Genomic DNA, 24066 nt, shown 5'->3' with positions numbered 1-24066 from the left:
ATCACACCCGCATTTTTGCTCACACCCATCATTTTGTAACCATTGATTGTAATAAATGTCTTTCCGACATTTAATTTTGATTTGAACCATTCATTAAGTAACGGGACTCAATTGAGTTTCCAGCTTGTAATCCCGACGTAATTTCACCTGCTGATGTAAATAATTAGAGATGTTTTCACCTCCAAGGCTGAGGTATATAAGCCAAAGTTTTGTAACCTAAAGGAGATTCAATTATTAATCAAAGTGAGTTTTGAGCGCCGTGACTGTGTCTGAGAGAGAGAGAGTGAGAGAGAGTCTTATCTCCTTGCTACGCGAGCTACGGGACCGCCATTGGAGAAGCGACACCGCCATTGTGTTAGCAACGGTGAGAGCTACGCACAGATACCAAGAGTGCGCGCTATCGGCTTCTACGTGAGGTAAGTTCCTACGAGCTTCGGTGTGAGTTTTCTTCCAACTTGTGTGTTGGAATAGAGCGTGCAGCATATCTATAGAACCACAACGAGTAGAGCTACACATTAGTACCATCGGGGTCAAGTTTCGGTCACCTGTATTTTTCGGCCTGTCTTCATACGCGTTTACCGCACGGAGTGGTTATAGGTTGATTTTGCAGTTCAAGTCTTTAGGGTGTTGTTCTTACCTAGTGTATAGAATTCCCCTTGAGTTTGAGATCGATTCGATGATTCTAGATCCTGTTTCGTATAGCATTCGTTCGTAGTACGGATTTCAGTCACTTGCGTATTTTAGAACTTAGATTTGATTTCCTTAGTAGTGATTGTCATTAGAAGGTCGAGTAGGTGATTTGACACCCACCTAGTTGTTTCCATGCGCCTGCGGGTCAAGCTCCGTCCTCGTCTGACAAATTCTGTTGTTGGTTGAGTTCTCGCTATTTAGCTTCCGCTAGCGGCGTAACCGCCTTAACAGTGTGTGTGTGTGTGTGTGTGTGTGTGGGTGGGTTTCTCTCTCATGCCCTACTAAAAGGGCTCACCCCCTCCTATGTAAGAGCTTGCAAAGACTTTCTGGCACACTACAAAGCATCCAATTTTCCCTAGGGTTGGACCATTGGACATAACCTTTGAATTCTGGAAGCTTAGCATTTTGGAAATCGTTAACCCTCACGCACATTCCTATCACCTACAATGGACGCCGTATTATTTATTTGGTAGAGCCAGGTACCGGGGCGCTTGTCGGTCCAATAGGAAAAGGGTAAGAGTGATCGCCGATGAGAGGCGCACTCTAACAGGAACAATCAAAGGTTAGTTGGCTAAGTATGGGTGCCCAAGTGTGAATGGGGCGAACTCATATAAAAGTCACCTAAACCTAAAATTCACTTATTCTTTCATTTCTACAATTGAAGAGTGCTCTTGCTCCATCTCCATCTTCTTCTTCTTCATCTCCTTGTGTGTGTGTATGCGTGAGAGAGAGAGAGAGAGAGAGTGTGTGTGTGTGATCAAGCATTGCGACGACAGCACGACCGCGGCCAAGCTGTTGAGCGCAGCGCAGCGGCAGCTCCTTCTTCTTCGCGGCGAGGAATCCTCCACGACAGCAAGCGTAGAGCGTGAGTGACACACTATCGCCACCTTTGATCTTACTAGTTTAGGCTAGTTATGTGCTTGGAGCCATTTGTGGCTCGCACTGTGCACAAATGGCTCCAAGCACGCAACTAGCCTAAACTAGTAAGCTAAAATATGACGATGGTGTGTCACCCACCACTCTACACTTGTTGTCATGGAGGATTCCTTGCCAGGAAGAAGAGGGAGATGCCGCTACATCACGCTCAACCACTTCACTGTTGTCGTGCCGCCGTCGCAATGCTCGATCACTCTCTCTCTCTCTCTCTCTCTCTCTCTCTCTCTCTCTCTCTCTCTCTCTCTCTCTCTCGCATACACACACACACACACAAGGAGATGAAGAAGAAGAAGATGGAGATGGAGCAAGAGCACTCTTCAATTGCACAAATGAAAGAATGAGTGAATTTTAGGTTTAGTTGACTTTTATATGAGCTCGCTCCATTCACACTTGGGCGCCCATGCTTAGTCAACTAACCCTTGAATGTTCCAGTTAGAGTGTGTCTCTCATCGGCGATCACTCTTACCCTTTTCCTATTGGACCGACAAGTCCGGTACCTGACTCTACCAAATAAATATTACAGCATCCATCATAGGTGATAGGAATGTGCATGAGGGTTAACATGCCCCCCTTCCTGATGTAGATTCCATCCTCGGAAGCTATTGAGTTGAAGCTCTTTCGTTGAGGTGTAAGAGCATTTGAGATGAATGTCCTTAGCCTTCTTCAGTCACTGCAAAATCAAATAACATTGGCACAGTAATTGCATTCTCATATACAAAAAAGCATATGCAGTTTTAGGTAGACAAATTGATTGGTAACAGAATTTTAAACCATTTGTCAGCAATAAACATTAAGTTGCAATATAATCAAATGCATAAACACTTGTAAAGATAAAAAATTAAACAAATCTGGAGTCGCTAATTTAACGTTCGAAAGGCACTAAAGATCGGCTATTTATACCATGGGCAAGCTTCTCAATTTTATCTGATCAATTAAGTTGTTTAATCATGAGAGCCAAGTATTTCATGTCCGAGGGTTGACTAGAGGCTATACCTAGAAGACCTCGTAGTTAAGCTACGTATAAAGGAATTCTCATGAAATCATCGCCTGGCTTATTTACTTTTCTTTAACCCCCCACAGTCTTTTCATAGTGATTCAATTTTAATGTGCGTGCTTATTTTGTATGCCTTGGGTTTTTTGCTTTTCAAGGAAAAGCGGCCACATTGGGAACCTCTAGGGCTCTAGTACCATAGGCGCTACATGTGAGTGGAGTACCAAATCAAGCTGAGGTTTCTCTTCCAGCTTAATATTTTACATTGTGGCACTTTGATTTTTTTGTTTGTTCATTTTCAGCATTTTAATTTTGTAACTTTGGGGGGTCATATAACACTGTTACCCTCCCCGGGCTCATCACACTAGTAAACTCCCTTTATAATACTTAAGCTAAAGGTCAATAGGGACTAAGCCCACTAGAAAGCCCTAGTACATTGCACACAATGCTGCCTAAATCGGATTAAGAACCTAAGTAACCATAGATTATTAGGAAGGCATTCCCCATGGTATTAATAGAAGATCTCTAACACCTAGCTTGGTCAAACTAGCTTAGTCGGACTGCTTGATTTTTAAACCTAGACAAATGATTATGACAAAAATTACATTGAATTTAATTTTTAATACTAAGCAATGCGTTGAATATTATGCTACCAATCACAATTAAAGCAGACAAACATGGATGCAAAAAGATAAGGGGCAATGCTAATGGACAAGAAACACCTGTTTGTGTTGATGGTCATGCTTGATTTGAAGTGTGAACGAGAGAAAGATTCCATGAAGGTCCAAATCCTAACAATAGCAACACGTTCCTGTACACACTAGGAAACACAAAGAATACCTCTAGGAGGCACATCAGTGGGAAAAGGTACCAACACTTATTGAACACAATTAGAAAAGATAAGGAACCCTAACATAATTATTTTCAATCCCCCTAGAGACTCAAGGGAATAGGATATTATAGAGATTGGCGGGAAACCCTAAGGCTAAACCCCTATCCTCATCGTCGAGAAAAACAAAGTCATCATCCGTGAGACCATATGTGCCATCCGTATAATCATGTAAATCTTCTTCATCATCAGAGGCACCAATGTTTACTAAGAAGGTCACTAGACACCTATAGTCATCTTGGTCAAAAGGATAGGCTTGTGCAATGGGAGATACACTCTCTACTAAGTATGGATCAGTCGTGGTCAAGAGACGTATCAGCCATTCATACTCCTCGAAATTCCTCTCACATGCTAGTGTACCTACCAAATCCCATTCACAGGCAAGCACCGAAAAGACCATGTGAAACATTTGTGAAAATTAATGAGGGTACCTCTCACCCAAGGCAGGAGTGGATGACTCTAGCGTACTAGCCATATCTGTACATGCAAATAGATGATGGTTAGAGTGCAAATATTACAAAGGTCGTGTTCTTGTGCATAATATGTTTTTGTGATTTTGTGTTATGGCTCTTGCACTTTTACTTTTTTATCTTGTTTTTGTGAGTATAAGGCTTTATATATACATTCCCTAAGATTGGAGATTGAGAGGTCAGGGAGGAAGGTTGAGGGGGAAGCAAATGAATGATGGATGTTAGCAAACACTCCCCCCTTCCTTGGGTAGATCATACCTTTTGGAATGATGTCGTCACCTTTTGAAACCAATTGTTCCAAGTTTTTATGGGTGAAGGCTTTAACCAATAGTTTTTGACCGCCCTATGCGTTTCATCTAGTTGCAAGGGTGGTAAGGTACTCTCCCATGATTTTATTTGCAACATTGTTGTAGGTGGTGAACTTACAACGGGAGGTGCAAACTCTTTCTTGCTTGTATGAATATGTACAATGGTAGGTGGAGGTTGTGTCGAAGCTTTTATTTCCGTATAGTAACTACACGAAGAGCAAGAAGCTTCATTTGATTTCCATATTCCTGAGCTAGGTGGAACAAATCGTTCTTTCTTTAGTACCCAAACTAGCTCTGGAGTGGGTGTGTAGCATTCTATGATTTTTTTCTTTCCACGATCGTCAATTTGTTTTGGAGCTATAGGATTGGGCTCACATGGGTCAGGTGACAAGTAAGAACACAATCTACGTTTTGGCACCCAGATTTGATCATTTTCTTGATAGTAGCCTTGGGCTTCCAATAGTCGTTTAGCAATCCAACGCCACATTTCCTTACATTTCCTGGGGCGAGTGAGACGTTTCTTACAAGGCTTCTGTTTTTTAGCACTAGCTATGGTCTCTAAAAAAGCGTAGGGACCCACTTGTATGTTTTCTTCGTTATATTAGGATGAGTCTTGTCAGAAGCTATATGCATTGCTTCTAGCATATTTAAGGGTATGGGCGTTTCATCCCCCTCAGGTGTTACCCAGGTCGTCCCGTTGTTTTCGCAAGTGTCTATGGTTGTTGCTAGGTGGACCCAATCCACATTGTCCGACTCAGTCATCCCATGTAGTACATCCATATAAGGAGAATCTTCCCCAAGATCAGTGTTCGCTTTTACATGTGTAATAGTACTGCAATGGGATCGAGTGAACTATGGTGTCAGATCTATGATCAATTATGAACCTGTTTCCTAGAGGATGTGCTCGACCAGCTACAAGATCTACTCGAATAATAGAATCTTGGAACTGGAAGTAGACATGGTTTTTAGACCAGTCATGCACCATTTTTGCTTCCCTCATGAAAGGACGTCCTAAGATCATCTCAGATGTCATAATGTGCTTGGATAAATCCATAACAATGATGGTAACTCTTATTTTATGTCCAAAGACCTTGATCTTGAGGTCTTCTAGCATCCCAATAGGTTTAACAATATACCCATTGGCCATCTTCACTACTAAGGTTGTGGTCGCAAGGTGAGGTCTTCCCATAGTTTCCCATCAATTTTTAGTCACAATGCTAACCCCAGCACCACCATCAAGGATTCCCTTCACAGTTAATCCCTTAGTAGTGGTTGGTATGGTTGCATTGGATTCATCACCCTCAAAGTATTGTCTCAACTTGTTAACAGGTATTTCTATCACAAGGTTCTCATCTAGGTTGGGTTGTGGATCTAAGTGTTCCTCCTGTATTGGCATCTCCTCAGTTCCATCCATCTGTGAAAATTGTGGTAGCTCAAACTTCAGTTCTCCATTGAGGAAGGCTTGAAGAGCTAAGACTAGCTCAGGGTCTTTATATAGTTTGGACATGATGGTGGTTCTAACTTCTGAAGACTGAAATCCATCAATTTCGCAATGTTTAACGACACCTTTTGGGATTCATTCCCTTGACGTGGGGAAGATGGGATCCCCATTTCTTTGATAGGATCAGGTAGTCCCTCTGTAAACATTCTTTCCATCAAGAAGTGAGTACGTCCACTTTCCCATGACTTTAAGTCACTTTCTTCTTGGATGACACTAGGTATGGCTAAGAGTCTCTGGACTTGGTGATGTTGTTGTTGCGTAGGGAACACGGTGTCTGTAATCAGGATCTGCCTAGGTGTTGGTTCTGGATCCCTTTGGGTATCTTCTACCAAACTCCTTAATTGCTTGACTCGCTTGATCTCCTTTGTAGGGTTTGGGTAAGTTCCTATCTTCTTTTTGCATCCTTGCCATTGTGGCTCATGAAGATCTTCCTTGTTGGTTTCTATCTTAGTGGTCGTTTTGGTCTCCATGGTTTCACCTGAATCAGAATCCTCTTCAGCGTCGTTCATATATACAGGGTCGTCACCAGCCCCTATGTTGGTCTTTGAACTGGGGTCTGACTATGCTTCTTTTTTTGATCTCTTCCTTCGAGTTTTCTTCTTCTTCTAAGATTGGGCAATTGATGCCGCGTCTCTTTCTTCAACAATATAATTTTGTTTTTGGAGCATCGATCGTGTGAGTACATTTACTAGTACCATATGCGTACCTTGTGATGGCTCCTCGGTAACCTCAATCAAGTTTAATGGCATGATCTTCGGTGAATTTGGATTATTTGGACATTGGACAATCAAATGATCTATTCCACATCGATTACACATGAGTATCAGCATTGTAGACATGCTCGCTTGATTGGTTTGCATTAGTGTGGCGTTCTTTTGTAGCTTAATAGGACACTTGGCCATACGATGTGGACCTCCACACTCATAGCATTGAAGAGGTCGTCTCTTAGCAATGTAATTGATATTTTGGCCTCTTGCAACAAGAGCAGCTACTTGATAGACATGTTTGACTTGTCCCCAGTAGTCCTCCATGTAGTATTGTGGACTTTCTTCAAGCGCATCCATCCCATAGGCAATATTAGGGTCTATATCCTCCTCACATCCTTCCAAACAAGCAATGGATGACTCACAATCCACTTGATTCACAGAAGTGATTCTTGGATATGGTGGTTGCGGTCCTAGCACTAGAGGTGGTAAGGGTGTTGTTTGAACAACATTTTGGGTCCTAGGGACCATGTGTTGTGACGTTTGTTCAAGAGGTGGAGCCGGCATCAATGCAGGCACTCGAGGTGTGTATGTCCATACTAAGGTTGGTCTATTGGCCATCGCACGCTTAAATACTATGCAATCCTTAGCTTGATGACCATACCTCCCACAGGCATTGTAGTTCCCATTGAATTTTACTCTAGAAGTAGGGCAGTCACTGGTACAATGCAGTCCATAGCATACTGAGCACCATTGTTGCTCCCTTCTTGGATACATATGATTGTTTTGCGGATTGCACTCAGTAGTCCGAAGTTAGCGTTTTTTCCATATTAGCTGCGAAACTGAGTTTTACTTATCCAAATAACTTGAAAATTGAAAATAAAGCTTAAAAGGAACTTGTGAAGCTGTGCATGTGCTCACAGTTCAAATCTGGCCAAAATTTTTCATTTAGACATCCTATGCGTAGGATGTCTTTTTCATCAGAATTGGTTCATAGTTGTCATGCTGGTAGTGCATGGCTCATGGAACATGGCTATATGCTTGGATTTGGATTTGGATATCAAAAAGTGGATTTTTGGGCTGATTCAGGCTTTAGTTCACAAATTGGGTAGAAAGTCCATCATAGGTAGCAATTGATGTCCAAATGGGTTGAAAATTGGTATATGGGCTCATTGCACCATGGTATTGGCTCCCATGATGTCACTCTTTTCACAGAAGGCCTAATTTATGCTGGAGACATCCTACGCGTAGGATGTCTTTTTCATCAAAATGTCCTGAAATTTGTTTTGTGGGTAGTCCTTGGCCTATGGAACATGGCCATGCTCTTGGATTTGGATTTGGACAAGGATTGATGCTTGTAAGGGTCTGTGTGGTGTTTTTGGGCTCAAAAAGTGTATCTTGAAGGTGTTGGGGGTCAAAAATGATTAGAATGGCTTCAAACTTGATATATGAGCTCCTTATGATGAGGTGATTGGATCTAGACTGAACAATAATCCTCCGCAGGCCAAAAAAATTCAAATAGACATTCTACGCGTAGGATGTCTACTTCACCATTTTTTGCTTCTGATCGCACAGATTGGTTGTCGATGTGTTGGTGAATGTGTTGTGCAAGTTTCATGTGATTTGGACAAGATTTGGTAGGTCTATGGCCCAATATTGCCTCTATGCCCCAACTTTGCGTTTTTCCATGCATATGAGGTCAATTTTGGTCCAATTGTGATGAGACTTGGTGGATAGCTTGTAAATGTCATTCAGAAACTGTGTATGATGAAAAATGTTGGAGTCTGTGCCGAAAAGTGCCCTTGAGGCATCCTACGCATAGGATATCTCCTGATGATTTTTTCATGGATGGTGCTCCTAGTGCCTGCCCTTGGTCCCCCTGAGTCCCTTTTGAGCCTAATTTCAACAAAAAAGTCAAATGGATAGAGAATAACTCCCTGTGTGGACTTCAGAGTCTCCGAGCCATTTTCTGACTTTTGGAGTGCTTTTTGGCGATGAAATTTCTTGATGTTGGTCTCCATAGCTTCCCTATCCCTTGGGGATCCTTGCCGTATGGTTTTTGTCGACTTTGGCTTCACCGGAGCTTCATTTGGCAATTTGTCACTCTAGAAGCACCCCTGGTTGCGTTTACATACCTTCAGTGATTTGTGGTGGTCTACCACCATAGGAATTGGTTGTTGATGGTCTAGGAAAGCCGCTCATGAAGTTTGGTGGCAATCGGGCTTGCGGTTTGGCCGCAAGAGCAATTTGACGCTTTGTGTATCTGATGCCATTTCTGAAGTTTAGTGCCGCTTCGGGTTACTTTTTGGTCATGTGGGTCACATAGACTTGTCAAGCATGTCGAGATGCTCCTACCCATGAATTTTGGTAGCATTTGGTCGCCGTTTCGCCGATTTCCCAATTGGTAGCCTCTTGCGGGTTTCTAGGAATTAGGGTTTTTCCCGATGGATTTCTACTGCCTTTGGACATCCAGGACTGGTCTCCTAGGCTAGGGTAAGCTGCCCATGAAGTCTTGTTTCTTTTGGGTTAGCCGTTAGGCCGCCGTCTCTACTTGTAGGTCTCTACCACCCGCTTTGTGTGTGACCCCTACGCTAGTTTTCGCGACATAATGACAAACATGCGCGAAAAGCTCAAGGTGGTGAGCCTACCTCTCATGTCTGGAGCTCGTCCGGTAGTCGTGCGCATTGTAGAAGCTGCTAGAAGGTCGGTCCGCTCTAGGTGGCAGAAGCTCTCTCCACAAAGTCAATAGTGAGAATGAGATGAAAATTTCTTATAATGGAGGTCCCGGAACCACTTTTCATGAAATTTGACATGTGCTCCTATCTTCTTGCGAGATGCGGTTTAGGCTCAAAAATTACTTGATTTGGACTCCATCTGCTCTGTTTACCAGAAATTTGGCATTTCGGTCAAAACTTGGCCAAAACACGCTTTCCACTCCAGTCTTACAATTGCACCCCCACTGTACCATAGGTTGTCCTATAGTCATTGATCATCCCCATATTTTTTGTTTTTCATTACGACCGTTTTTCACCTGCTTTTTGTTTTTCTACCGAAAATTAGCAAAATTAAAAGGAAAATAGCAAATCAAACCCAAAAAATCCCCAAAAATCATAATAAATCACAAACATCACCACAAAACATTATATACACTCACATGCAATTTTTATGGCCGGAATTCTTCGTTTACCAATATTTTGCCCGAAAAATGGCTATTTCTACTTATATACACACACCTAGGGGTTGATTTGGCGTTTGGCCCCATATACCTATAGATACCTGCTGTATAAGGGCATATGTACTTGGGTTACTCCAGAAAATTTTGCAATCAAACAACAACTCTTAAAATAGTCGAAAATCATGCCCTTTTTTGTTGTTTCTGTTATTGGTTCCACATTTGAGAATGCCTCCCCCCCTCCTAGCCGGAGTCCTCCCGGACGACAAGGTATCGCCTCGGAGTATGTGTCGTGCATAGGTTGAAAAATTTGTGCTAATGCCTGGCCGATTAATGTGGGCCTATTTTATGCATACTCTGTCAATGCATGGAAAAATTAATGCTGTGCAAGAGAAGGGAATAAGCAAGATGCTTATTGGCATTCGTCGTCGAGGTTTCCTGTTTTATTTGCAAGTAACAGCTGTAGCTCTACTGCTCTTTGTTTAATTGTCTTTTTTGCAAAAGGCAATTGCTTTGCTGACATTGTTGATATAACCGTAGCTGTTTCTACGTAGAGGATTGGCTTGGCCGGAATGGCCGTGGGCCGTAAATTCTTTGCTTTCCATTGGTATTTTGTTTCTGCCGGTTTTTGTAGATATTTTGGCACTTCCTTGTTTGCCACTAGTTTGTTGCTGATTGGCATCCACATAAGTCGGTTTTCCTTTTTTAAATGCAGTTGTCTGCCTTTCGTTTTTGCTTGTACTGAAGGGAGTTCGTTTTGCTTTTGTTTTGGTATCCAAATGCGAGTGACATTTGGGTTATGGCTAAGAATTTTCTTGGGGATCCATACCTGTTTTATGCCCTTGGTTTTTGGTTGAACCATCTGCTTCATTGGAATTCTTTTGTTGCATTGTTGTTTGTCTGCCATGTCATTTCTATCCTTCCGCATCCATACTTGCTTCTGTTGTTTTAGTAAGCGAGATCTTTGTATTGCGGCCGGTGACTTCGTATGTTTGTAATTAGCATGGTTGGCCTTTACCTTATTGTTGGTCTCGGGTATCATGTTGTTCTTTGGTGGCATTTTTGCTTTTGGCTCTTTTTCCAGTGATTGCATGGCTTGCAGCTGATTATTCTGGTATTGCTGAGCAAAGGCTATCACCTGTTGTTCATGTGCATGCTGAATTTTGACTGTCTTTGCATTCCAATCTATCTGCACTTTGTACTCTTTTTGCCAAGGTTGCCCCAACATCATTGGGCGTGGTGTGCTTTCATCCTCCACCACATAGAATTTATGTGGGTAAATATATTGATGTATCTGTACATGCAATATAGTCCATCCCAATGTTTTCAACGAGTGTGATGTGCTACTTTCCAGCACTTGAGGAGTATGATGAAGTTGACCTGTGAATTTGAGCTATTGGTATAATCCGTAAGAGATCAAATTTGCTTGAGCTCCCAAATCAAGCAATGCCGTCGATTCAACTTGATTGCTGCCCACTTTGACCGCAATTATTGCCTCCACTGTGTCTTCATCCAACTTCGTCAGTCGAATGGCATTGATTCGCAATGGTGCTCCACTTTGTTGTTGTTGTCGCAGAAGTCTTCTTTTTGCTATGCATTCTTGTGCTTCTGCTTGAGCTTCCTCTCGTACTCTTTGTTTTTCCTTCATTCTTTGTTTTTCTTGATGAATTTGTTGGAGCATCTCCTGTGTGAGTGGTAGATGATATTTGCATCCATGGCCAGAGCTTGAACATAGAAACTCACTTTTGAGCTCCGTGTGTGTGTGTGTGTGTGTGTGTGTGTGTGTGTGTGTGTGTGTGTGTGTGTGTGTGTGTGTGTGTGTGTGTGTGTGTGAGTGATAGAGAGAGAGAGAGAGAGAGAGAGAGAATTCCCACAAGCCTCTGTCTTCTAGTCTCTCCCCACTTGCCAAAAATTTCAAAAGGGAATGTTGACTACATGGACCAATCATAAGTGAACTCTTTAAAATGCAACTAAGTGCATATGCTAATACATTTCCTTGCTCACCTCCTTGCTAACTTGCACAACTCGTCCCCACTTCCATTTTAATTTATCTTGACAAGTGCACGCGCGTGCACACACACACACACACACACACACATAGAGTCAACTTTCTAATTAAGGAAGGGTTGATCTAAAGTTAGACTTTAGCTTTTCCTAAAAAAACCATAGTCTCACCTTCAATTCTACTAGCTCACGTGCAAGACCTTTACACTATCTTTTGGAGGCTCTATGAAGCTAGAGTCTACTTGCTAATTTAGAACTTACTAAATTAAGACGCACTCTACTAAAATTAAACTTACCTTTGGTATTTGAAGCTTCATCTCCTGTGCAAAACTTTAGCACAACCCTTGGGAGGTTTTATGAGGCTAGTCCCAAAACTTGCTAAATTTAGACCCCGGATTTAGACTCTCTCTGGCAAGTTAAGAATCTACACTAAGGCTTCCCACACTTCATATTTGGATTATAATGAGTAAATTAAATTACTAAAAATTTACATAGCTAGTTTCTATATTTAGGCTCATATAATTGTTCTACATATTCTCCTTTTGTCCTGTACCTTTGATCAAGGCTGCTCGGGATAGATTTCTCCTCTCTTGATCTCTATGTTTGTTTGAGATAACTAAACAACAATTATCTTTGCTCAAAAAACACACTTAAGAAGAAACAAGGCATCCACAGGACGAGTGGCACTACCGGCTCAAAGTAGAATCTCATCCTCTACTACCGAGCACACTAAGAGAGAGAGAGGCAGAGAGAGAGAGAGAAAGAGAGAGAGAGTCACGCAGCTCACGCACAACGAACAAGGCACGTCGTCAACTCTAAAAAGGATATTACTATTACTGGCCCGTAATACAGGCCACACTTTGTACTAAAAATCAAATCGATGCAATATCAATTGCCATTATCAAAGCTGGGCACTTTTGAATTGTTCCAATCATGTCAATGCAAATTCTGAGGATTTCATACGGTTCTACCACATCATCAGCTGGCCCAAGACTGCCACATCATTAGTTTGTGACATCTTACATGCAGCTGGCATCTCCCAGCATGATCATTGAGCCCTCTTTGTTGTGGAAACAAGAAATGCATCCATGTACAGCAAGCTATTAATGTTAAACTTTGATAGATCATAAATGTCGCTGATTGGACACCAAATTATTTGTACCTGCATCTATATGCACAAATTACAAAGAAAAAGCATATGTTTGATGATATATTGGCAAGCCCAATCGAGTCAACAATAATTGTTGATAAACAAATGTAAGACGCTTAAGTGATTCATATACTAAGTATGTAAAAATGATTTTTTTATGAGACATTCAACACGCATAGTATATTCATACATGCATCAAACTCATGCGTGTGAACTGAAGCAAAAGGAAGCAAACAACCAAATCTCATCATGTAAACATGCCCGCAAAAATTGGGTGCACATACCGATATAATTATAAGCAATCGAATTCTAAGCTTTATGTGAGTTGTTGAGAATCCTTAATAGTGCTAGAGTTAAACTCGTGGCTATCTCATGAGCCTATTCGCGTAGATATATGGTCCACGCCCCGAAAAGATGCAAAGTGAGTAGGAACAAAGAATCCAATATGAGCCAAAATTGTAATCAATGCAATGTGATGGAGATAAGTACTAGTTCCACTGTTGTTAAACAGGCACACCCTCTTTGCATTGTTAATCAAAAAGTCAAATTTCCATTTAAAACATAGATGAATCCACAATACATGTTTGGAAAGAGCAGAATAACTTCAACTACTTTTTTGAGCAGGATAATACTAGCAACAAGAGCATGACTCCTTTTTGTGCTAGAAGAATCTGTTGCATTATCTACAGTTTTCTTTTGTCGAAAAGAGAAGTGACAAAGGACCTGGTCTTTGTATGAACATAAGTTCTTTGTTAGCTTGTAGACAAATACCAAAAACTTGCTTCCCAATGAAATTTCTTTCGTACAATTGTGAAATAGAGTGGCATAACGACCTTCAACTTACCATCTCCTAAGCTATTGGAAAAGCACTTTAATAGGAAAAATCAGCTTTTACTGGCTTGATCAAGATATTAGTGCAATGTCCTTAGGGAGGTTTAGGAGTACTTTTGAAAATCCAAAAAACAACTTTCATTACTCGTTAATTTCTCCTTCAAACTCACCAAGAGTGCAAAGACGAAAAAAAGTGTGAGAGTAAAAGAAGACTATTCAAATAATTCATAAGCCATTTGGTCGCAATTATAAGAACCATTTTGGGTCCTCCTTACTAGACAATCGAGACGAGTATTTATAGTCACAGCATCCTTCAATGACTGAAGGAGATTTGCTCGAAGAAGCCTTGACCTACAGTTAGAAGGATCTATAGACAGTTAACCAAATTAAGGGCTTAAAGGATTGAAATTCTTATATACTTAGTTCCTTGGCCAAACATCGGCCTGTAGTGACATTATCGTAATCAAGACTAAGAAGAACCATTGCAACATGTTAAGGGGCAAACACAGAGGAATCCTAAGGTTATAAGACAATTCGGTTCATTTTTGTGAGTTTAATGTCACAAACTACCCTCAATTCGGTTCATTTCTGTGAGTTTAATGTCACAAACTACCCTCGAGGCAAAGTTTGACACACAAATATTAATCATGCACTTGTTGCTACAAACGGAAACATGGCTGCCCTGCAAAATACCCAAGATAACACAATATCTAGCATAAACTGACAAACCTGCATACCTTGCAATTCCCATAGCATATAAACCGCGACGTATGCGAACAGAGAGAGACTGCGAGCAAGACAGAGCAAAATAGCATGTGTAGGCAATCTCTCCCCGTGCAAGATTGACCATTTCCCTCTTGCACGTATTTGTTTTATAGATTTCTTAAATGGTCAATGTGAGTTTTTCATGTTATAGAATTGATATTTTATTATCTATTGCAGCTGACAGATGGCAAAAGTATCAGCAGATAATGGATCGTGCAAATGGATATTACATTTTATGTATATTTGATTATTCAAGTGCTCTTTATGAGCTTTGGCCAATTATGTCCGGACGGCCAGTTTGTACTCATTTTTGGGCATTCAAGAAATCTATAAATAAATACGTGCAAGAGGGAAATGCCCACTCTTGCACGGGGGGAGATTGCACCCAGTGTTTGTGTATTCTTCTCTCCTCTCCTCTCTTCTCTCTCGTCATGTTGGTGTAGCACTCCACTCTAGGAGGTGCGCCATTAGGAAATTTCGGAGGTCATTTGGAGGGCCTTCTAAGAAAATGTATTTTTCGCACTCTCTCTCTAGAAAATATGGCGAATAATAGAGGTGGGTCTTTCATGGTAAAAGTTCAAAAAGTGTACTTTAAGTAGATTCTTTACTCTTCTGAACATTCGTCCGTAATGATTGAGGGATAATCTTCTTTTCAGCTGCATTGAATGAACCTCGTCCACATGGAGGGAATGAGGCTAACATGGAGGGACAAAGGCGCAACCGCTATTCACTTTCCATTAAACCTGCACATTTGGCTAATGGCGCACTCCTCAAATGGCACAAATGTTACCCAGAAACGAGCCAAATATCACCTTCACATTGATTTGGACAATGAGTACCAACCATTGATTAAGCGTAGTAAAACAAACACACATATACCTCCCGCTTCCATAGACACGCTCAGAGCTCAGGGAGCTAAACACATAGATATCTGGACGAGAGGCTCTCTCTATCCTAAGAATCCAATGACTGATGTGTCTCCCCCGTTTGTCAATCCTACAAGCTTATTGACCTTTGCTGGTGATGGAGAAAAGGGCCTTCTGGGTTATTGTAAATCTCTTACAAGAGAAGCTGAAACTTATAAGGGCATTCTCCAAGCTCAACAATGTGAGATTGTTCGCCTTTCACATTTACATTCTACAGATCAGGTTACCATTTTGCAACACAAAACAGAGGTACAAGAACTGAAAGGAAAGGTACGAAGTTGTCAAATGAAGGACACCATCTTGGGTGGTCGTATCCGAAAGAAGAAATTGCGCAATCTTGAAACATTGCAGGTTGCATCCGGAGGTCTCAAGAAAAGAATCCGAGCGCATTAAGGTGATGCTTCTTGGTTGGCTACATTGTCTTAGTTAAGTAATCTTTTTGTTTTTTCTTGTTATGGATTGTTTTCATGTGCCTAAATAGTGTTAGTGAAGCAAATTTTCTGTTATTTACTTATGCATTGTCTTCATGTAGAGATTCAATTTATCCTGACAAGGAAAACATTGACCCCAAAGCCAATATAGGAAAGAGATTGAAGCCACTCATAAGTAGAATCCTGGCAACAGATATAGTACATGACAAGAAGTTTAAGGTCCTACAACGAAATGTAGTGGACCGCTTTATTCCAGAGAACTCAGTGCCTGCAAAAGAGATACAAGGCACGCTTGATTCACTTGGTGTAAGCAAAAGAGGATATTCGGCTATACAACAATCTGTCTCATCCGTCTTTGTTAAGATTAAGGGTATAAAATCCAAACTTTTACCATCAGCCTCAAGTGTTTGGAAAGAGAGGCTTCAGCTTAACGAGGCACAGGGAGACTATCTTGGACAGCCCTTTCATATTAAAGCAACTTACAGTGGCCATGGAGCAAACATGGCATATGATGAGTTCAATAATATTTTTGTGGACCTGCAGATGTTACAGAAGAGAATGGTGGAGTTTTACATCACATTTGAAGAGTCACGAGGGGTATTACATTTTGTGTTAAAACTGGATGAGTGTGAGCTTGTTAAAGAGAAAAAGCTAGAGCGTGTTACGATTACTTTAATGAATAGAGCCCTCTCAAAGTGTCCCAGTAATGATCCTTTGTACTTTAGTGTTCAATCAGAATCTAACATATGATGGCTTGGTGCGTTTGAGGTAAGCGAGATTCTCAGATAAGCTCAAATGTTCACATCTACTTAAGTCTCATTTATTTTGTGTTGCAGGTAAAGAAAGAAGATCATGAGATTCTATATTGGGTGTTCCATCGAACTAATATTCCGGAGGTGATTGATAGACAGACTAACCAGGGAGAGGTACTACGTCTAGATGGAAGGGGAGACTTTCAATTTCAGTGGCATATCGCAGGTGACCTCAAAACATTAAAATGCATGTATAATTGTGGAATGGGTGCAATGGCAAAGTCGTCGTGTTTGTTCTGCATGGAGCCTGCAAAGGTCATGGACCCAAAGTGGTGGAGAAAAGCTCCAACACGTCACATTGAGGACCCTGCTTTTCGACCGGTTTTGAAAATACCACTTGTGAATGTCCACATCCGTACAATGCATGCCCTTTGTAGAATTGAGGAGAAATTGGTCTACTTATATATCGGGTTTGCTTGGAAGATTAAGAACTCAGCAGGGTGACAAGTAGCCCTGCAGTGCTTAGAATTGGTACTGTCGGATATGGGGCTTCATGGTGGCAATGTGAAAATCCGGCGAGATGAAAAGAGATCAACTGTTGAGAAGGATGTCCCATGCAAACCATCCATCGGTGGGGTGAAGGCACGGAGGTTTTTATCTAAACCCCAAGGTACAAGAGATCCGAAGCTAACAAAACATGGAAAAATATATAACACATCTTATGTTAGCAAGGTAGAGTATCAGAGCTGGAAAAAGCTACATATTGCAGTCAAAGACCAAGAACCAACTACTAACGCGAAGGTTGAGGTTTGGCGATCAATAGACATTCTATTTTTGATGTGCGACAAAGATGACTGGTCACAAGGTGATATGAACAAGTTCAAGGAGAATCTCAACCTTCTCAAAAAATCATTCAAGACAGCATGGACAGACACCCAAATTACTCACTACATGGTATTATCGTGTATTTGATTCTATTTTATGTGCAACTATGTGAGTGTAAAACATTCTAACTAATCTGTTTTCATATCCAGCACATCATCTTCAATCATTTACCATATTTTATACAAAAGTATGGGAACCCGGCAATATGGAATACCCAAGGGATGGAAAAGTCTCATTACATGGCGAGAAATGCTTATTTCAGGCACACACGACATGGTGGCTCTCGAATCAAGGCTAACAGTTTGAGAGAACTATTTGAATGGTTCTATCATAGAATCATTCATCGAATGCAGGCAAAAGAAGTCTTGGCCTCTTCAGCAACAGCACAAGCCATCAGACATTTACAACAACAAAAAGTTAAAAGATCAATGGCATACAACAACTCCGGTGCTCGTGAAAGTCAACGAAGGTGGAGAGAGACAATGGTGTATGTGAACCACAAGTGGAGAAAGATACTCTGAGTGGATGACATTGTACAAAATTTATGTAATACATGATCTTATACAATTGCTACTTGAAGTGTATCAAGATTTTGAAGGTTCAATTTTGTTTTTTGGCACATCACCCTTGTAACGAATCATGAGATGTTTGCCATACTCTAAAAGTTCATCTGGGTTTTGTCTACCAAGAGCTAGTGCCATTGCTGTGTAAGTGTAGTAATACGCGCCGACCACTTGCAGAAAGAGGTTTTCCTGCCACAGGTCTACAGATGTAGTTGACCCCTCACCTGAATGGTTAAACCAATCCTCCACTTCTTTGTTACTTGTTGATGGTCTTAGGCTTTGTCTTATTGCTTGGAAGGTGGCTTCATCAAGTAGTGTCTCCTTGTATTTTTCAGCTTTCTCAAAGCATCTTCGGAGGCATTCCATTGGATTGTTGGATGTTTCCATTGCCTCATCATCACTACTATCCTCTGAAACAAATCCACTCCTCTCCTCTTGGACTCTGGAAATGATAGCCAGGGAGAAGTCCTCCCTTAAATAAACGATGCTTTGCACATCATGTAAAAAGATATAGGTCCTGTCTCCAATCCTGAAGTCAGGCACAGCAGGCAACATCATCTGAGCATGCTTATCAGTGAAGTTACTGACATCCAAAGGTAGTTTGATTTATGTGGTTTTCACAGAGAGCATCTTACTTCTTTGTACTTCAATTGCCTCAACCTCAAGGTCGACTCTATCTTCAACCTCCTCGACTTCTTGTATATGTGTTGTCTCCTCGCATTCTTCATCTGATGCTGCATCCTGCTCCTCTAACACCTCATCAGGATTCTGCATGAGGAATCCAAACAGGCTGTTCAGGTAAATCGTAAAGCCAAAGGATTCCTGAATAAGTTTGCACTCTTTTTGGTGCAAAGGGCAGGCTGAATGTCGGCAAGCAGGTGGTAATTCCCTATACTTCTTCAGTCCCTGTCCCTTTCCACCACAGTCATTTAAATGCACAACAGTCATAGTGGGCAGAACAACCCTCCCTACCTGCACCATCACTTCAAATTTATCTCTGTAGGACTGCAAGAATTCACTGTGCTGAGCTAACAGGTCTTCAATGTCAAACTTTGGGTTAAACATAGAATGAACTAGATCAAATTTGTCCCCAGCACCACAAGATGCTACAAAATCGAACAGCCTCTCATCAGTTGCAGTTGGGTCTTCCAGAGAAGACACATCCTCTTTGGCTTTACCTTTAGTTGCATAGGGACTGCTTTCTGGCACATCTGCATCATCTGAGAAGTCTATATTCCTCTTTCTTGTATTTTTCTTGACAAGTACTGTAGAGGGTGAGGGACCCTTGTAGGGTGAGGGATCCTCTTGGCCTGGTGACCTCTCTGATTGATCTTCACCAATTGACTCTTCTTCAGATATGTCCTGACAAAAGTCAACAGTTCTTTTGGCAGAAACATTAAGCAACTGAGCCTGCAAAGGCTGAAATCCTGGCACCAGCTCTAGGTCTGGTTTCAGCCTCTTCTGCCTACTGGACCTTAATCCTATTCATCAGGAAACATGACAAGTCTCTCTCTCTCTCTCTCTCTCTCTCTCTCTCTCTCTCTCTCTCTCTCTCTCTCTCTCTCTCTCTGTGTGTGTGTGTGTGTGTGTGTGTGTGTGTGTGTGTGTGTGTGTGTGTGTGTGTGTGTGTGTGTGTGTGTGTCTTTGTACTAAAGGCGCGCATAGACAAAAACATACTTTTTACAACTCTCTACGCGCGCCTTAAGTACAATTGAGAGAGAGAGAGAGAGAGAGAGAGAGAGAGAGTCGTAAATTTACTATAGGCGTGCGGAGAGAGCTGCAGCCAGTGTTTGGTTGGCTCTGCATGCCGTTAGTACACGGGGACACACACACACACACACACACACACACACACACACACACACACACACACACACACAGAGGGTGTGTGTGTGTGTGTGTGTGTTGAACAACAGTATGGGTTTTTCTTTGTTTACACACACACACACAATTTGCTACCAACTGTTGGAAATACAGAGAGACAGAGTGAGAGATCACCTTTTGTTGCTGGAGTTTGCAGAAACTCCATGGGAGGTGTCTCCTCCATTGCTTTTTGTCTGTCAATCTCTCTCTGTCTCTCTCTCTCTCTCTCTGACAGTGATGAGTCCCCCTCTCTATCTCTCTCTCAATCTCTCTCTCTCTCTCTCTCTCTCTCTCTCTCTCTCTCTCTCTCTCTCTCTCTCTCTCTCTCTCTGTGTGCCAGTAATGAGGCTCTCTCTCTCTCTCTCACTCTCTCTCTCTCTCTCTCTCTCTCTCTCTCTCTCTCTCTCTCTCTCTCTCTCTCTCTCTCTCTCTTTCTATGGTTCTCTCTCAAAATCACAGTTATAACGGATACACACGGCGGCGCCCCACGTGTTAATATAAAATAGAATATAATTGCATGCTGTCGCACGTGCGGTCATTATTGAGCCCGTATACTTTTGTACGTCACATATAAAGGTCATGAGAGAGAAAAACCACACCGCGTCAAAGAGAGAGAGAGAGAGAGAGAGAGAGAGAGCCGTCATCTGCATCTCCGACAGAGAGCCAACCCATCTTCGACATAACGCAGGTCTGCGTCCTTAGAAGGTTTGGCCCTCTACCTCTCTCTTTCTCTCTCTCCCTCTGCTTCTGAAATGTCCCTCTACCTTTCCCTCTATCTCTCTCTCTGTTTCTGTCAGAGTATATTCCATATCTAGCTTTGTCTTAACAAACAACACACGCATACACTCACAAACACACACACATACACTCACAAATACAACACACACACAGACACACACACACACACACACACACAAATATAACATACACACACACACATACATACAGACACGCACACACACACACAGACAAATATAACATACACACAAACACACAGAGACACAAATATAACATACACACACACACAGAGCTCTCTCTCTCTCTCTCTCTCTCTCTCTCTCTCTCTCTCTCTCTCTCTCTCTCTCTATATATATATATATATATATATATATATATATATATATATATATATATATATATATATATATATATATATATATATATATATATACTAAAGGCGCGCGTAGAGAGGCACATCCGGTTTGCATGTCTCTTTGCGCTCCTTTAGTACTGTGCATCCACGAGTGAGAGAGATGGAGTGTATCCACGAGTGTGTGTGTTTGTCTGTGTATGTGCGTGTGTTATAGAGAGAGGAAGAAAGGAGAGCGAGAGAGAGTCTTTCTGTACCCTTATACTAACGGCGCGTGGAGGTGTTTTTTGGGGTCAAAACATGCTCCACGCGCGTCGTTAGTAATGGGAGTCTCTCACTCTCTCTCTTTAAATATGCTAAGCTATAGAAAGGAAGGAGAGAGAGAGAGAGAGAGAGAGAGAGAGAGACTCCTCTATTTTTATACAGTGAAATGGCTAGGACAAAAGAAACTGCAAGGAAGGCAGGCAAGGGACCAGGATTAGCAGCTAAGGCAAGTAGCAGATCTGCAACCCCAAAGAAGAGACCTAGAAAACCAAATAAAATTTCCCTCTCTAGTGCACGCCGTCCGCTCTCTCTCTCTCTCTCTCTCTCTCTCTCTCTCTCTCTCTCTCTCTCTCTCTCTCTCTCTCTCTCTCCAAAACATGCAATCTCTCACAGTCTTGAGATCGCTATCGATAGCTCTTCCTCTCCCCAGTTGCAAACGGGATATTGAGTGGCGGGATACTGAGGTTCCACGAGTAGTTAGCAGTAAAAACCGCAATGCAGACTTCCAACCACCAACCCGCCATACTTTGCCATCCATACACCACACAACCGCCAGACCAACCACTGCTCTTCACTTTCCTTTTGCATGCGCAACCCACCCTCCACACAGTCCCTTTTTGCATGCATCTACTTGCAGCTTTCTCTCCCTCTTTTCCACCCTCTCACTCAACCGTCGCCAAGTATAGGTCCACACAATACCGGCAGTCGGAGTTTCTCTCTCTCATTCTCACTTCATTCCTAGACCCAGCCACCATGCACACTTTCAAATGGCTCTGAGGACTTGAAGTCCAGAAGTAGGGAATCAAGGCTTTGCCAGTGTGCTTCAAGATCTTGCATTTGGGTCAAGCCAGACTTCATCATACATAGACTCAAAGACAACATGAGGGGTGACAAGGCCAAGTTGCCGGGTGCAAGCATATGCATTTCTCGAGCTACACGCATGCTGATGAAGGAAGGTCTGCCTAATGCTTCGACAGGAAGCCAAGCCAGAGGAACCACTGCGGAGGAATGCCAGCGGGAAGAAGAGGCGGCGAGCTCACCAGGGTTCACATGACCGAGGTCACTGTCGCCAATCTGCAGAGCGTATGGAGTTGGGGTGGTGGCACCCGCTGCCATAAAGAGATTGCAATGGGGTCATAATGGGACTGCAGGGAAATGGGTAGCAATGGAAGCTCTCACAGCGTCAAGCACTACTAGTAGCTGTTAGTGAGTAGTTTCAGTGGTCGTCCACCATTGATGCTACCTCTATTTCCGTTGATGCTAACTCTATTTTATTAAGGTGGCGACAAGGCCCTGACCTCCATGACATGGTCAACCGTGCAGTCCCTTGGCTGTTGCGAGTGCAGCCCGGTAGGCTATAGGGGTTTGGAGCTCGAGAATGATGTTGTCGTTGCTTTGGTCAATGCAGTAACCATAGGGTCATAACCTTGTCAACTACAGGCGAGTTTACAACTGCAGTATCCATGGCAGCACAAAACAAAAAAAAGCAGTTGAGGTAGTGCAGCAAAAGCACATCATCTACTCTAATTGCAATTAAAAGCAGGGTTTTTTTTTTCTTTTCTTTTCTTTTCTTTCGAGAGAGTGTCTGTGTTTCACTCGTTTTGCAACCTTATATTGGCAAGAGTGAGCTCAGCTCTCCTGAATATAACCAATGCCCGCACCATCTTTCCTGAAGGTCAAGGTGGCTGCTTGCGAGTGCTTGTCATCGGACACTATATTTCCGTGGGACGCTACATTTCCTGGGTTTATTCCCACAATAGTTTGCCTTGAATTCTTCTTCTACTTCTCTTTCTCAATGGGCATTAACTAGGTCTTCACAATCTTGGGACTTGATGCACTCCTACTCTCTTCGCACTCTCACAGATTTACGCCTAATATAGCAAACTAAAGCCCCAAATTAATTCACTATGCAATTACATAGATTCTTCTGCATAAGATATCATGATTCAAATAATGTTATTCAAATTGCTTCTCCTCATAATAATTTGATGAAAAATGATATTTCGCTACCTTGAGGTAATTATAAAGTTTACTAGAATCATGCTTCCGTATTACAGTCGTATTCATTATATTGTCGGTTTTTCCACTTGTACTAGTCAAGATTGAACGATTACGCTCTTTCTTGGGTATCCTTGGGCATTGACGGTGATGATTTTTACTAAGATCCATTGTTTTGATAATTGACGTCAATCATGTTTTTTTCTTTTTGACAATTATGCAACGTATAGTAATCCACTAACTGCATTAAAAAAAATGTATACAAAAAATAAAGATAGAGAATGCATATCTTCCTGGTACCTGAACAACACGAAAGGCATGGTTCATATATAATTTGGGCACTAGTGTCATACACTACCCACCATTAGAATTGCAGCTTATACGGAGCAACTTTGTTCATTCTAGTTGAACATGGTCATTGAGTTTAAAGCAGTTTTTCGATGAAACTTTCAACCAGATTAAGTGCTTCAAAACTGTCTGAGCACAAGTTGCCCTACAACTTATACTCATACATTCGATAAGTTCTTCCTATTGGTATTAAAATGTTCATAATTGTGTTCTATGTTCATTTAGCATTCTTTTCAAATGAATCTACCTAAATTTAATTATACAAACTCTTTGTGCATTATATTTCCACTTTTAATGTCAATGGTAAGCAAAATATATCACACATTCATGATGTCAACTTCTCACTGTTACCATGTCATGTCCGCTATATGTCTATCACTATGATTGTTCCCATTTCGTACAGATTCGCTCATGTATTATCAGTTTTAAAATCAACAGCCTCAAGATATTCTGCCTTTTGGCCACGTAAATTTAGCGTACGATTAGATTGTTGTTGAATTCAACACAGTCGTTTTTAGTGCTTTGTTTTTTAGAA

At 41.7% G+C, this 24066-nt stretch overlaps 1 pseudogene; it reads right to left on the bottom strand.

Moving 5' to 3' along the window:
* Positions 1-13349: 13349 nt before the first annotated feature.
* LOC147420554 (DNA mismatch repair protein MSH4-like) overlaps positions 13350-24066 on the bottom strand; it is a 35747-nt pseudogene continuing 25030 nt past the window's right edge.

Source organism: Adiantum capillus-veneris, chromosome 28 (genome assembly GCF_014529385.1).
Source record: "Adiantum capillus-veneris isolate H3 chromosome 28, ASM1452938v2, whole genome shotgun sequence".
In the NCBI taxonomy this organism is placed as follows: Eukaryota; Viridiplantae; Streptophyta; class Polypodiopsida; order Polypodiales; family Pteridaceae; genus Adiantum; species Adiantum capillus-veneris.
Note: the sequence above shows the minus strand (reverse complement) of the source record. Positions and strands in the feature narration are given on the sequence as shown.